Here is a 15844-nt window from a genome sequence, read left to right as displayed (position 1 = left end):
ACTGGAAGTGTTTAGAGCAGTCAAGACATGGTCACACTGTAGATTCATAAAACTGCATCATGGTTCTGTTTTGCTTTTTACTTCTATCCTAATAATACCCAATATTTGCTTCCTTCTTTAAGATACCTTTTGTGAACTGAGTTCATGTTTTACTAAAATTATCTTTTCTGATGCTAAGGAGTTGTTTCTAAGTGAGCATAATTTTATATGGAAAATTATATTTGAACTCAGTGTTGTTCCCTCCCCCCACCATGGGCATAATTTTAGATGAATGTAAAAGCTGCCTATGAGAAATATTATACAGGTTAACATGCTCAGTGTATTCTCTTGATGACTGGACACATACACAACAATATTTAACTGATGTCTATGTCAGAGAAGTGTCCTCTCTAACTCTCACAATCTCCCCTTGCCCACTTCTTTCCACAAGGATTTCATTGAGGAAAATCACAAAGAGTCAGGTTAATCACATTTTGGTTTTGCTACACAGAGATTCTGTTGTATAAGGATGCAGGGTTTGTCATTTTACTCACAACAGGAATTCAGCCATAGGCCCTGTTTTCATTATGGGATAAAATTGTCAGTGTAAGTTGCAAAGGCTTCCTACAGGATGTAGCATTGCTTTGTTGGGGGAAAAAAAAAATCTACTGCTTTTCTACCCTATCTTGCTTGTTTACTGTTCTCCAGAGAGGTCTATATAACATCTTTCAAATGCAGCACAAGTTTTTGAACTATCCCCTCCTCTAAGTGTTTGGGTAGTCATATGTAGGTCAGGCACTACAAATAAACAAGATGATGAATCCGTGCACTGGATCTGCAGCTCCCAAGCACTTCTTCCTTCCCTCTGCGTGGCCTGCTTGAATTCACTGTTTTTCTAGATGTGGTTTACCCAGTCTCTGAAAAACAAGGCAAGTATGAATCTCTTAAGACCTTCTCTTTTGGGAAGGCACCGATTTTAAAATGGCCATAACATTGCCAAAGAATATCTTCCTCTAATGTACCATGACTAATGAACTGCAATAGGTTTTCCTTATTATGCCACTGCTATTTTTACTTTTGAAATAGAGAAACTTCAATCACTGTGATTATAGGTAACAAGACAACCTGACAAACTGCTGAAATGTGTGTTTTTATTATAACTTTTATGAGTGCATTTAGAAATTGTTATTCTTGTTTTCATGACTCTCTGAGGTTTTAAAATTCTGCTTTGTAGAAATGAAAATGACTCGGGCCCGAGTACATTCAGATGTGGACCTCTCTGGGCTTTCAATTTAAAAAACTCTTCCAACATCGACGTTCTATTAGGAATAGAGGCATGAAAATAACACCAAACTCTTATTTTTAGAAATCTGTTTAAGAACTTATACTGTGTTTAAGAACATTTAAATGTATTGGTGATTTTTCACAACCAGTACCATTTCTTTCAGAGTCTAGCAATGATCCACTAAAACTCAGAAGAGACCTTCACTGCTAATGGTAGGAGAAATTAATGCTTGCACGAGCACTGAGCTCCTGTCCCACAAGCTTGTTGCCAACACACAACGTGTGCAATTAGCCTTGAGATATCAGCTCAAATCTGACATGATAAAATTTAAAGGCTCTTTTATTATCGCTTAACCACGCTCTTCAACCCCTCTAATGATGCATTTCTTCTATGTGGGAGTGTGGGAATCGTGTAGGTTTTGGTGATATAGGAAGAGCATTCCTTGCAGTTACCTGGAAATTAATAAAGAGAACTTGATTTTCAGTCAGCGTTGCTGGTTCTGGTGGTCGTGAGGGAAGATGCATTTGGTGACAGACGAGGGCTTTGCCTTCAGTCTGAAATTTAAGGCATATTTTTCTCTATCTCCAAAAGGTCTAAGAAATCTTTTTTTTTCCATAAAGGATAGGAACCCTTATTGCCTGCACAGCACTACTTGATTTTAGGTAGGGCAGCTTACGGGTCTGCAATATTGCGCAGCAGCCAAATGAATAGAAATTAAGTTTTTATGGGAAATTTTTAATGTTTAAAGGCAGAGTCACTTTTTCAAATGCTAAACAAGACATCAGCTTTTAATTCTGTTTTTCAGGGTCTTCAATCCACAGAGATGGCCGTTCTCATTAAAAATTTTCAAACCATTGAACATTAATGTCTAAAATTAACAGAATGCAGCATTCATGGGGAACTTCAACAGTATATGCCAAGCTTTAGTTTAAAAATACCCTTCAGAAATAAAAATGGTGCTCTTATATAACATTATTTACTCTTTTAGTATTGAAAGGACTTTTTTCCCCCCATTTACTGATAGCAAAGTAGTCCTTTCTTTTAAGTACTTGAAAGAGAGACTCTGCTAGCTCTGATAATCATTTTAATAAAACTTAATGACTTTTAACCCAGAAAATTATTTTTGGCTTTTTTTATGTTAGTGATTAAAAATACCTGACATTTATATCTTGAAGGTCAGTCAACAACTCTGTGCACAATGAATGCACACACACTCACACACTATAGCTGGAGACTTTTTTGAAAATCTTTTGAGTCATCTCTGGATAAAAAACTTGACATTTTCTCATACCTTCCCACATCTTTTGGAAGAGTTTGAAAGCCCACCAAAGTGCTGTGCCCAGATTTACCCAAAAAAAGAGAGGATTATCCAAACTGCTGCACAAAGATTTTCTTTCCTTCTTATATAGAGCAGGTATAAAGTGTGAATCTTTGAAGGCTTATGTGTGGAAAAGGACAATGATCCTATCTGTCTATACTCTGCAACAGCCACTGTTTACACTTTTATTTTTTATTTCCTGATATAAGAGATACCTTCTCTTACTTTGTGGAAGCACAGGTTGCTCTTTAAAACCTCATCTCTTTTGTCTGAAGATATCCCAAAAGTCTTTTGCAGGAGGAAATTGCCAGTTTCTTTGCCAAGCAGAAGTGCATGCTGATACAACATTTAGTTCCTGCTTTAAGGTGTCCTCTCCAGTAGTGGCAATCTTCACCATGATTTATTGTGAGGTTAAGGTTCCATGTGTAGCTGGAGAACAGGCAAGTGTGGTGTTAAGGTGATTCTCAGTTTGCTGGTGTTTCCTTCACTTTTTTCATTAGCTTTTGTCATTAAGCATGGCACTCATCTTTGATCAATGGCCACCCACCAGCCACTGTTCTCTGGAGTAGACTATGTTTAGACATTGTCCTTGTTTGGAGTGCATTTTTGTTGTTCTCTGGTGGCTAAGTTTCTTCTCAGAGATCCCAGGGACAAATCTGTGGCTACAGTGCTCTAGAGTCCCAGTATGTTGCTGGTACCCAAGAGGAATTTCCAGCTTTTTCTGGAATCCTTGCCACCAGGATTATGGTGCTGATGATACCCGAGTTTCCTATTTTAAAGCTGGGATGGGAAGGTATGAATGAATGGCACTTCCTGTCTTGGCTGTGTATAAACATGGACCAGTCACTTCAGAGGCTGCAACCATTTCCTGCTGCATTTCATTGCTGCCAACCTCGGGTTTGGTGCCTAAAGGTGGAGGTGTTGTGTGCTGTGAAATGTGTCTCAAAAATCCAGGCAAACAGGCACCAAAACAACAGGACAACCTGATCAATTGGTAGAATTATTCTCTGTGAGCAGGTTGCAGGAGTGCTCTGAGATATTTGCTGGTTGAAATATAAGGGATTGGTAAAAAGATGTGTATTTCTTGAAACAAGGGCTTAGATACAGCCCCTTGCGTGGCTGCAGTTGCGCTGCCAGAAATGCTCACACTGATTTCTCCCTGCTCAGAAGTGTCTCTGTAGTCTGGGATGTCCTTCACCCCTCAAACTGAGCTTGGTGAGACTGGGCTTCAAATGCAAGTGCTGAGTCCAGCTTTTTGAAAAGCACCCAGAATGTGTAGAGTGAGGTTTTTTAGCTGTCAGAAGGGATAAGATTGTTTGGTCAGAGTTGTTGGCTGGTAGTTTTATTTTATTTGGCTCACTGTACTGGTTTTAGGGTTATGATTTTTATTTTTATATTAAGGCATCTAGCAGCTGAGAGGATCTTCCACGGTATGTAAATAAATAGCTGAATAAAATATGTTTGTCTATATTGTTTGGGAATTCATAAATTGACATTAATTGGAAAGTATAGGAAAACTTGTTTTGTTGCTTAGTGTTAATTTTTTGCTTTTGACAATGACAAGTTGTTCATCCACCCTAAATGTCCTTAGAGAAATTCTAAATTATTATTTTTATTGTTGTGCAGCGGCAGTATTAAAGTTTTCTTTCCTCCTAGTATTTAAGTATGCAAAAGCCTCCCACACTTAGCCAGCTGTGCTGCTTAGGTAAATTAAAGACTGACTAACATATATACATCAAACTTTGAAGCAAGACAAAAGAAAATTTGCTAGCAATCTTGCCTTGACATGGCTTACCTGCCAGAGAAAAATCCTTCCTAAGTTTCATCCCACACAGCAACTTACTTTTCTAGTCAGAATTCCGTACTTCTTGTAAGTAGAGCATTCAGTAACTGTGTGCCAGGATTTCAGCTTTCTGTAGGTGTCAGACTGGTTTGTCATGGATTTTGTTTTTAACAGGGGATGTATTTTGCTGGTTTTTGCTTCCCATAAAAGCAACTCTCTCTTCTGGTCTGCCACCCCCTGTTGATTAGGCTTTGCCAGTTATAGTTCTAGGTGGGACAGAGGGGTTTCTAAAAAGGAGTGAAGCACTACCCACAACAGTCTAGTACACTCACATACCGAAGGGACTTGGACTGGATTCCCTGCTCTCATCAATAATTACTCTTCCAAATGCTTCAGTTCCAGTAGGAGGGATTGTGAGCTGTTCCCCCAGAATGTCTCCAGCCCTGTGCCCAGTAACCCACCAGGGTGCAAGAGGCAGAGCAAAGGAACAGAGGCCGTAGCACAAGGGAGCAGTTTGTTCCTGCCCTCTTTGTGCCCAAACATTTGAACCAGAGAAGGCTTTTGCAGCTGCCATTTTTCACTTGAATAAAAGGGTTCCAGCAAAGCATTTCAGTTGAATCATGGTTTCCTAACAGCAGCATCATTTAATCCTCCCTGACCTCTATAACCTTACACATTGCCTTACACAAGATGTTCAGCACAACCTGGCTTTGCACATTGTAACAGAAAACCACTTGCCAGAGCCATTTGTGGAAATGTTATGAGTAGGCAAGTTACTTGCTCGGGTTTGAACCTCTCAAAGTCCCCAGGACCATGTGCTAACAGTAGAAATACTGACTCAATGCAGCTTATGACAGTTGTGCTTAAAACTTTGAGGAAGGACTCTATTTAAAAGAGCTGGAGAATTTCAAAGAATACTCTGGGAACATTTGTTTTTCTTTTGATTCCTGCAGATTAGCATAAAAACATTGATGTTCTTCCACAATCTTCCACTATGTATTTTGAGTGCAGATTTAAACTCTGGCTGCTCAAACCTCAGAATGTTTTCTTTATGAAAAATTCCATATCTTTGTTTTGGGGGTGGACATCATAACAAGCAACAATTGATTTTGAAACTTCTGAAGAAAATTTTGAAAAATTTTTGGAAAAAACAGTGAAGATTTAATTAAAATGTTCAACTGCAGTAAAGTTTCGTTTTGTAAGAAAAGAAATACAAGGTTGAGTATAAAATAATAGTAGAAAATTAAAATAAAAATAAAATAATAGAAAATAATTTCTTTTTAGAAATTATTTTTCAAATGAGATTTGTTATTTTTTTTCAAGTTTGCAAAAAAATCGGTTTGTAGGATTATTTTTGTAATTAATATGAACTTACATCTGCTTCAGATTTGTCAGTATTGTGTTTTGTAACATGAAAACTGGACCAAGGAAGAAGTTAAAACTAGCAACTTGACTGACAACAAAAATTATTCACATTTTCTGAAGTCTCAGAAGTTCCTTGTTTTCCCGCAGACTATTTATTTATGAATATTTATACAGATCCTGTCTGAACTTCAGACCATTGCATACATAACACAGAAATTATTTCTGCAATCTCCCAGGTATTGTTAGAAAAGTAAACTGATAAGCACACACACAAACACTGCTCAGCACAGGATCTGGGCTTTGAAGTGAAAGGGAAATGTATTCAACCTCTGCTATCTTCATTTCTATTACATGTTACCATATTGATCCATGTGATCTCACATAAATTTAGAGTTCTGAGAGTTCTCTTACATGAGGATATACTGAAATTTTTTGGTTATTTACATTTGAAAGTTATATTCACAGTTCGTACTTATTTTTGCCTAAATTTTTGCTCAAGGTTAATTATTTTCTGGAAACCTTGAGAGGTGGTAACACAGCCCGTTGCTCGGTGTACTTGGTGTGTGTGAATAGCAGCACCTGCTCTGGGCAAGGCTATATATAATCTGCAATTTCATGTTGCCATTTGTGGAAAGATGTTGAATATTCTTGTCTGTCTTTTTACTTGACTCACAGCCAGTCCTGGTCAAATCAAAAAGTACTCGACAGTACTTTTGCTGGTCATACTTCTACTTTTGCTCATTGGAAATACTTAACTGAGTGCCAGCTGAGTCCAGACTTTCTTGAAAAGCTCTTGCTTAAAGCAACTTTGTTAGAAACTTGTTGGAAGAGGACTATTAATTTTTTATCATTTTTTTAAAAATCTGTGGTCATTTTAATACATTATGACTCAGCAACCAGGCAACAATTCAGTTAAAGTGGAGTAATGTTGAAATGTGCTGGCTGAAGGGAGTCAAGGAATTTATGTCAAATAATCTGAGCTGAAAGAAAATTAGGATCAGCTCCCAAATGACTCTGCTACTCCAAATTTACCATAAAATAGTCATGATGGCAATTTTCACCAGTTGTATTTATCTAAAAGCAGGACAAAGCTTATGCTTGATTTCACCAGATGTCTGCCTTGCTCAGTGTCCTGTTTCTGGCAGTAGCCAGTAACTTTATCTTCTGCAGTAAAGGCTTGCAAAATCAAAACCCATGTGAACTTTGTGTATGCCTGAAGTTCCTTAACTCTATTTTTTTTATGTTCAATTGAAATCTGCTCTACACCACGAATGACCTTGTCCCTTCCTCTCTGACAGGTTTTGCAGCTGTTCCTAACTTTGCCCATTCCTGTCGTGCTTTCCTGAACCATTTCCAGACCTTGTATATAATTTCTGAAATAGTACTGGAGTGAGAGGGGATCAGAGTTGCACACATTATATGATTCTGTCATGTAATTTTTCATTTTAACCTCCAGACCCAGTTTCTGAGTGGGCATGTTTATCTTGGCAGCCCTCATTCTGCACATGATCTTTGGGCTGTTTTCTTGTATGTCTTTCTTCATTATTCTGCTTTTCTCCAATTGCCATTTTAATGTGACCTCAATGTAGCTCTTCAGTCAGCCCTCATTTTCACTGCAAACTTAAAGACAAGCAAATAAGATGTTTACATATTTTTCATTTCTGAGATTGACTCAAAGACCCTGTGTACTGCAGTGTAGCACATCCAGAAGACTGAGTTAGAAGTTAATAACCCTGGATTCCATGCTTTTAGTGGAATGTAGTCATATAGATGTAGTCTTACATCTATATAACACTTAAGCTGGACACACTGTTATTTCTCATATGTATCAGAAAAGGTTTTCCTGAATGCACTTATTTTTATGAGCACCTAGAAATCCATTTTTTAAGTTTATCCTGAAGTTGAAGTTTATTCCACTCATGGAATAAAGCATAATTTTTATTATTTCATTTTTTTTTACTCCTTTGTACCTTTATATTGGCTAAGCTTTGGGGAGATTTTTGCATTTTGTTATGCTGTCCTCCTGTAACTTCTGCCCTGAATTAAGGAATTAGGAAGCTGTTGTGTTCTTTCCAGGCAAGTGGGATTCTATGACCCACCTCTGCTACAGGGATTTAAAGATGTGTTCTTCAGCTCAGAGCACATTCTTTAAAGAAAAATCAAAATGCTAGTGTTTTATTAATGACATCCTCCTACTTTGCCTGGGTAGGCTGGTCTTTTAAAGCATTAGATTAGCACTCAGCAGCTTATTTTCTGGAGAATGAACTCACTTCAAGTTTCTCAGAAATAGTCATTTGTCAATGATTTGGATTTAATTTCTGACTATTTGCATATTAGCTTTTCTGACTCAAGTGAAAGTAGGAAGCACTGCTTGTCATACCTAAAAGCGTAATCTCAAGGAAAATCTCCCACTGGAATTCCAGAACAAAGGATTTCTAGAAAAGATAGCTATGCCCTGGAGTGACTGAGTGCTTATCTACTGCCAACTCCCCCCAAATTATAAATCAACATGAGTCTAGAATAGACTCTTCTACACTTGACATCTAATTTAACTCTTCCTGGCATTTCCACTGCAGAATGTCAGGTTTCATTTCCATTGTCTAATTAGAGTTATTGAAGACCAAAACTTCTTCTGTGTCCAAGCTGCTGTGTGAAAATCTTACTCTGAACATGTTGGTACAGGTACACACAGGTACAGGGACTGCACATCTCAGCTTCCTGTGGAGTCACCTGCAGACATCTGGAGACAGGATTTTGGATATGTGCATACACTAGACATTTTCTTTATCTCATACAATGCTGTAAACACTGAATTTGCAACTTTGTAATGCTGAAAATTCGGGGTATGATTTGAGTAAGGTTGACTGTAAGAACACTGAAATAAGGATTCCAATACTTAGAGAGGCAAACCAGAAAGAGAACATCACTGATGATATTCTTCTCTTCATGCACTTTGTTAGCTAAGGTCTCATTTTTGGGGAAAGCAGGTCCTTTCTTTCAGGAAGCATCTTTTGTCTTGCAGGGTGAAAGCAATTGCTATTGTAGCCCAGATAAAATCTGCCATTTAACATGCTCCTTGAAGACAACAAATCTTAGCCTTACCTTTATACAATGATTACAACTCCAGAAAGGCAGCGTTGCCCTTGAATTGACACAGATGGTAGAAGTCAGCTCAGTTGCTCAGTTTGTTTTTGGTTTTCTTTTTGTTTGCCAAGGTAAAAGTCAGACAAGCAATATCTAAATTCTTTCCATGTGAATTGCTGTGATCTTGATTAAAGTCTCAGCTTTGGAAAGGAAGGTCAGTAGGGAATACTCTCATTTCAAAATAGTTCTGTTTCAGCCCTTTCCCAGGCCTGTCAGAGAATGCTTAGTACCTTGTCACTTGGTCCCATTGCTTCCTGAAATGCTTACAGCCTACAGTGTTTCACCACAAAGGACCAAATCTTAAATTAAGTGAGGGTTAATTAGACCTCATGCACATCCCCCTTGAATTTGGAACACTTCTTAGCAGGGTTTGCTTGCAGTGGGTGTATCAGCTCTGACGAGTTCTGGTTATATTGCAGCAGAGAAAGTGAACTTGAAGGTCAACCATGCCCTTGCTTGAGGGACCTGGTTACATCTGTTGTACATGTTGCCTCTAGTCCTTACCTTGTGTGATACCCAGCTTACTTTCTCCATGAAATTTCAGCATCTGTCCAGCTGTTCAGGCTGCCCATGTGCTGAGGGTTAACTCACTGCATCTGCCTTGGGCATCTGTCCCCACTGGCTGGGGATGCCCACCTGAACTTTTAGTTCATTCAATTAGTTCATTTAGTTCATTTGCACTGTCATTGGCCAAACTTTTGGGTACTTGTTCTGATGGCAGCAAATGAAGAGAAGCAGCATTCCTTCATTCAGCAGCAGTGTGTGAGTGAATGCTGGTTGTACCCTGACAACTGTCAAAGTCTGTGCATTCATGGATGTGCTTTTAATATTTTTACTTTTTTCCTTCACTGATACAAATTACCCAGTTAAGAAGTTAAGGCTACTCATGTGATTCATCCCTTCAGACCCAAGGTTGGGCTACTGGTCAGTTTGCTTTGCACACATCTGTGTGATAAAGAGTCCCTCATGATTAAAGAATCAAAAATCTGGGTCCTGCAAATGTGAGTTTATAAATTATCTGATTTAGAAGTGATCTTCATGGATGGGCTTTAACATTTTCTTTAAAAATATAGAATGGAGTCTCTCCTGAAACAGAGCATTTGCTTTACAGTTATGATGTGGGAATGATTTCACTTCCTCTATTCAGAATATATTCTTGACTTGAAAGCTGAAATACAGAGGCTGACAACTGCTGAACCATAAAGGGAAATTAGGCAAAAGATGCTTAATGATTCAATTGCTTTGTTTTAGAGTAATAATTAATAAAGTTTTGACAAATGCACAAGGTTATATTCAAGGATATTTCCCTTTTATGTTGAGGTTTTGATAAGCATTGCTCCTGTGAGGAGACATTTGTATTGGTCTCCTCCACTTATTCTTTTCTGTTTCAGCATCCCTTGAAGCAATAGGTTACAGTATACATATTTATTTTACTTTTTCTTACCGTATCTGACATGAATATTGACTTAATTCAGCAATTTGTAAGATTTTGGAGCACAGAAATCCACTGAATCAATCACTTTGTATGCATATGGCAGCATCAAGCCTGTAAAAATAAAATGCAAACTTCTGGAATCTGACTGATTCAAATCAATTTCTGGGGAGAGTCAATTTTTCTTCTCTGGAAATAATCTCTCAACATTTTGAACACTTCTACTTGAAACTAAAAATCAAAGAAAAGGTCATCTTAAAATCTCTGTGTACGAAATCAGTTTAGTTTGGTCTAACATGATTTTATGATAGCAGTCCAATCAGATGGAGCATTCTGAATTGGGCTGGAACGATAGGACTTTCATATGCATCAGGAGCTGCCTCAGTGGTCACGTCTCAGGTTCTTACTGATTTTGGTGTGAAGCTGGTTAGCCATGTGCTGATGGGCCTCTGTGAAAAAATCAGCAAACAACCCCCCAAAAACCACCACAAAGCCCTGAAAAAACGTGGCATCCCTGCTGCAGTGCTTGGATCTCACTGCTGCAGTTTTCATGGTGGCTCAAGCCATGGGACATTGAGTGCAACATGAAGTAGAGAAGTTCAGATGCCCCATGGGTTCAGCCTCGTGCTGGAACAGTGGAGTCACCCCTGGCCTGTCCTTTGATGCTTTCATCAAATAGATTGTAAAACTTAAATGTTTATAAAGCACTTTACATAGTGGTGCATGGCATGGTTTATCAGAGACATAGTTAAGTTTTGTATTAAGCTCCCCTTCACAAGTCCCAGATTCTGCTGCTTTCAGCACAGGCACAAGAAAGGTGTGAGATGGAGCAGCAGAGCTGGATAAAGCAGTGGCAAGAAACACAAGACTGAACAATTGGCTGGGGAAATGACTCTGGTGCTCTTTGTGGACCAAGAAAAGTAAAAAGACTGTATCTGATAGAATCAGGAGAACAGTGCTTAGACCACAAAACTCTTCCATAAAAATAAAATAATGGAATATTTCTTTTCATATTTTAGCAGGTTTTGAAAATTAATTATCCCATTACAAAGGAGACAATGAAAAAATAATTAGTATGATAAAATACCTCCCAAAAAAATAAAAATTTGCTAATTAAAATATTTGCCTTGTATTTAATAGTGCATTATGTTTCTTTTCCTTGTCCAGACCACTGGCTTCTTTGTACTAAAAGATGCTAATTTCTGCAGCCTTTCAGAACATTTACTAAAGCAAAATAATTAGCTTGCTTCTAAATGTCAAAGTTTTCTTGCACTTTCAGCATCTAGGTAACTTACTGACATTACAGCCCTGAGAGAGAATTAAGCCTATGGGAAGACAATTGATAAAACAAGGGATATTCAAAAGAGCAAACTATGCATCCACAAGAAAAAAAAATATTTGAAAAAAGACCAGTGCATAAATTTAGGCAGTGCTTCCTTGCACTCATGCTACATAGTCAATCAGTTTGCTAAGTAATTTCTGTCATATTGTACTAAAAGAAATTTCTTCAGAACATCTGCTTGTTGTAAGAATCACCTGCATTTCTTCTCATAAGAATATTTGAATTTTGCTTCTAAGGGCAAATGTTTTATCAGAAATGAGGAAGGAAGAAAAAAATTAACAAGTTTTCCTTTGAAACTGCATTATTTCCTCCAAGACTTTAGTTGTTTTGCCTTATTGTAGAGGTTTTTTGGTTCGGGACACAGGTTTTAAGGTGGGATTTCTGGGGGTTTTTTTGTTTGGTTTTTTTTGTGTAATTTTGAATTTAATGGAGAATGTGTTATCAGACATCTTGAAAGGAGATAACTTTTTCAGTGAATATGATGCTTTTGGAAGAAAAAAAGAACAGCTATATCATGAGTAGTGTGAGACTTCCCTGTATCTTGCCTATTTTCCTACTAAAATCTCCAATTCTTTTTAGGAAGAATGATTTCTACTCGGCAGTCTTTTTGTCTCTCCAGACCAATTTCCATAGCTGCTGCTGGGTGGGATGCTGACTTTTATAAGAGAAACTCTTGTCCCTGGAGTGTGATACTTCAGAGCAATGAAGAGTCACCAAATTGTTACTTTGGAAATATGTGGCCTAAAGATGGTCTCAGTTCATTTACTACTAGAAGCAAAAGCTTAAGACAAAATGTGACATTTTGCATGTTATTGATCTCACATCCCAAGGCACAACTGAATGTATTCCATAAGTGGATCCATTCTTTTCAAGAATGTTTTTGCAGTTGCAAACCAAGGTTCAAAGAAAGGTGGTTCATAAATATTTAACTGATATTGCATTTTAGGGAAGCAATACCTAAGTGGCAGCAACGGTATCTTCATGGCACATATTTGACCTGCTGTAGCTGATAAACACACACATTGCTCTGTAATTGCTGTTCAGCAGAGAACAATTTGATTAAAGGATAATTTAATCAGGTGTTAGAAAGGGAGGTTGGGGGTCATTCACCCCCAACTCATTGCTTCCCCACTGTTTTCTGGTCCCAGTCAGCAGTCATGAGCTGTCCTGTTCACCCTGTGTATCACAACAGTTTGGTTGGAGTTTCAGGCATCAGCTCCAGGAAATGTGTTTCCTACCCAAGAATGCCTGTAAGGCACTCTGGGCAGGGGAGAGGATTTTACCTCTCTGCTGATTTACTACCCTTTTACAGGTGCAAGGTGATTCTAGTAAAAAGTCATTTGTGTATTTGAGGAGTCTGATCGCTATTTTATTTAAGGAAGCTGATGACTCTGTCCCCCTTGGAAAGGGGAGTTACAGAGTGAATTCAGGCAAGGAGAGGCCGAATCTTTCTGAGATTCTGTTAAACCTAGAAAGGCAGCACCAAAGCAGTGTGGCTCTGAATGCTCCAGAGTTTGAAGGTTTGCCCAAGGAGGGCCTCTGGAACTGTTTTCTGTGGTAAACTCTTACAAATGACTTTCCCAAGGCAGATACCTGAGCAGTCTTCCTCCCTTGGGCATCTCCTTAGGCAAACAGGGGTCACTGAGGGATGAAGGCTACGCTGCCACCTTGCAGTTGCCAACTAGGAGAGACTGAGCTCCCTTCTCTGCTATGGAATTGTTTCATTTTATCCTGTGTGTCTCTTATCAATACTTTCAACCATGTTGTCTGATTTGAGTTGTTTATTTGTGTTTCATTGTAGGCTCAAAAAAAGGGTTCTTTGAAGAAGCTGAATAATGGGGCATTCCTTACCTGAGGAATGGAGGGATTCCACAGCCTCTGTCAGTCCTCCTGCAAATCTCTGCTCACACCAGAAGGGTAAGATGATGAACTTGACTCTTTGGCAATAAGTTTATGTGAAATTTTATCACCTAATTTTTGTTTTCCTATTAGGATTTAGCTTCCCTGTGGTGTAGGTAGTGATTCAGAAGTGTATGATGTAATAGCTCCTCAGCTGAGTGTTTTTACCTTACTGGACCTTTAAAAAAGTTCTGGGAAGAGGGAGATGAATACCAGGGTTGTTATCTGACTCCCTGAAATTCTGCTCCAGGTAACGATTTCCTGTACTTGAGTTGCATTTTTTGGAGAGATGAGAGAAAAGGATTTTAGTTATATCCTTCCCTGAGAGGGTCTGCCTGTGAATCAGCAGAGTAAGGAAGAGCTGGGGAGCGAATTTGTACGTCAGAGCTCACATCTGCAGGTGTTTAAATTTACAATCCTGATTTAAGGTTTCTTCAGGATTTTTTTTGTTTTAAGGTCTAAAGTGTGCTAATAATAGGATAAAGTACATATAAATGTAGGTTGTCATTTGTCAAATGTCTCTTATTCTAGTTTCTTCATTTTTCAGTATTAATAAGTTATCAGAGTTACTGACCAAATATATTTTGATTTCTGGCTCTTTTTGAACAATATTAAGGCATCTGGGAAAGAACTACAGACTAAAAAAGCCTTATTCCCAGAAGAAGCAGGGCGTGCTTTTCTTCTTTTGTTTTCTTTTTTTTTCACCTTTTGTTTGTTAGTTTTTGTTTGGAGTCTTTTGTTTGTTTGGGTTTTTGTGGGTGTCTATTTTTGTTTGGCTGGTTGGTTGGTTGGGGGGTTTGTTTGTTTGTTTGGGATTGGGTTTTTTGGGGGGTTTTTGAAAAGTGAATTCTCTGTTTGGGACAAATGAGAAGGAGCAAGTGTTCACCAGTTCCACATTAGCACATGCATTTTGAAGAGGTGCTGTGTATTTTGCAAGTGAACAAGTTTGAACACCATCTTCAGTACAGAGTTTACAGTGTTTTATAATTCATCCTTTTCATACAGAACAGGGGGCTGATGCAGCAAGGTAGGGAGATGATCCCAAATCTAGACAACTGCAGGAGTCAGGATACTTGTTTTCCCTGGGTAAAACTGGATATATTTAGAGCTGTAGTGCACCCAGAAATAAGTACATAATTTTTCACATTTCTTTTCTCTGAGCATCAATGCAAACTCCTTCTCTTGATGCAGTGTGTCTGTGGCAAGAGTCTTATTTCAGTGAAGCAGACCTGCTGGGGGTCTGCTCTTTTGGGACTCTACTCATGTTTAAAACAAGGACTATCTTCTACCTGTGTGTAGAATAACTGTGGAGTTAGAGAGGACTAAAGCTGCAGTAGAAATGTTAATTTTCTTCCTAGTAAGTAATGCTGCTTTGGAAAAGGAAGCACCCATATAAGAGAATCCAAATACTTTCTGAAGAATTCTATTGTTGCAAACCCACTGAATATGACCCTCAAAGCCCCAGAAACTTTGCTGTGTTTTGGAACAGATGCAGGTCTGTTCTGGGGTGGTTGTTAAGGGTTCTGATGGTTTTTTTCAGCTTACTGTATTTTGAATGAGTTGTTGGGAAGCCCTAGGCTAAAGCAGGGTGCAGATTTCATTAAATGGAATAAAAAATTCTCTATTTCAGGAGGATAATTTAATAATGTGACAGCATGTATTCAATTATTTAGATTTAAAACATCTGATTAGTAAAGTCTTTAGAAATCTTGATTACAAGCATCAACAATCATTCTGCGTATAAGTATCTTGACTATTTAAACTTCTCTCATCTCAGACTATTTAATATTGTTTTTCTAACTATGCTACAGTTCAATGAGTCCTGTGAGCACTCTCCCTTAGTGCTCTAATTGCCTGGTTTCTGCAGATACCATATCAGCCCATCAGTATTAATGCAGCAGAAAGCAAGTACACTTGTGTCTCTACAAAGCCAATTTAAAATATTTCTAGAATATACTTTTGAATTACTTTTTCTTCATCTTATTTTAGATAACACTTCGATTTAAATAAAACTGCCTGTGGGGCATTGTAGATTGATCAAAAAGTGCTGTATTGTTCTATTAGTTTAAATTCTTGGTCCTGCAATAAATCATTTGCCTACTTCATTTGCATTTTTCAAGTTCTTAATTTAGTTCCAGCATAGGATTGTCTCAAATGGAGGAGGCAGAGATGTGAGATGAAGTGTGGAGGAGCAACAGTTATTGAAGAGGTACATGTAGCAGAAAGGATTTTGGCTGAAATATGTATTTAGAAGCTTTTTAAGAATGAAGCAAAGGATTTCAATTTCCCTCCAGTCT

General features: G+C 38.1%; 1 protein-coding gene across 2 annotated transcripts in view; it reads left to right on the top strand.

Moving 5' to 3' along the window:
- GRIA3 (glutamate ionotropic receptor AMPA type subunit 3) overlaps positions 1-15844 on the top strand; it is a 415135-nt gene that overhangs the window by 110898 nt on the left and 288393 nt on the right. For both annotated transcript variants that reach the window (XM_051788568.1, XM_051788560.1), the window contains exon 3: positions 13450-13565. The gene's annotated coding sequence lies outside the window, so the exon portion shown is untranslated. The remainder of the gene's footprint in view (positions 1-13449; positions 13566-15844) is intronic.

The sequence above is a fragment of the Manacus candei genome, unplaced genomic scaffold, assembly GCF_025592945.1.
Source record: "Manacus candei isolate 608988 ecotype Guabito, Panama unplaced genomic scaffold, ASM2559294v1 h1tg000003l, whole genome shotgun sequence".
NCBI classification, from domain to species: domain Eukaryota; kingdom Metazoa; phylum Chordata; class Aves; order Passeriformes; family Pipridae; genus Manacus; species Manacus candei.
This window is presented reverse-complemented; position numbering and strand designations above follow the sequence as displayed.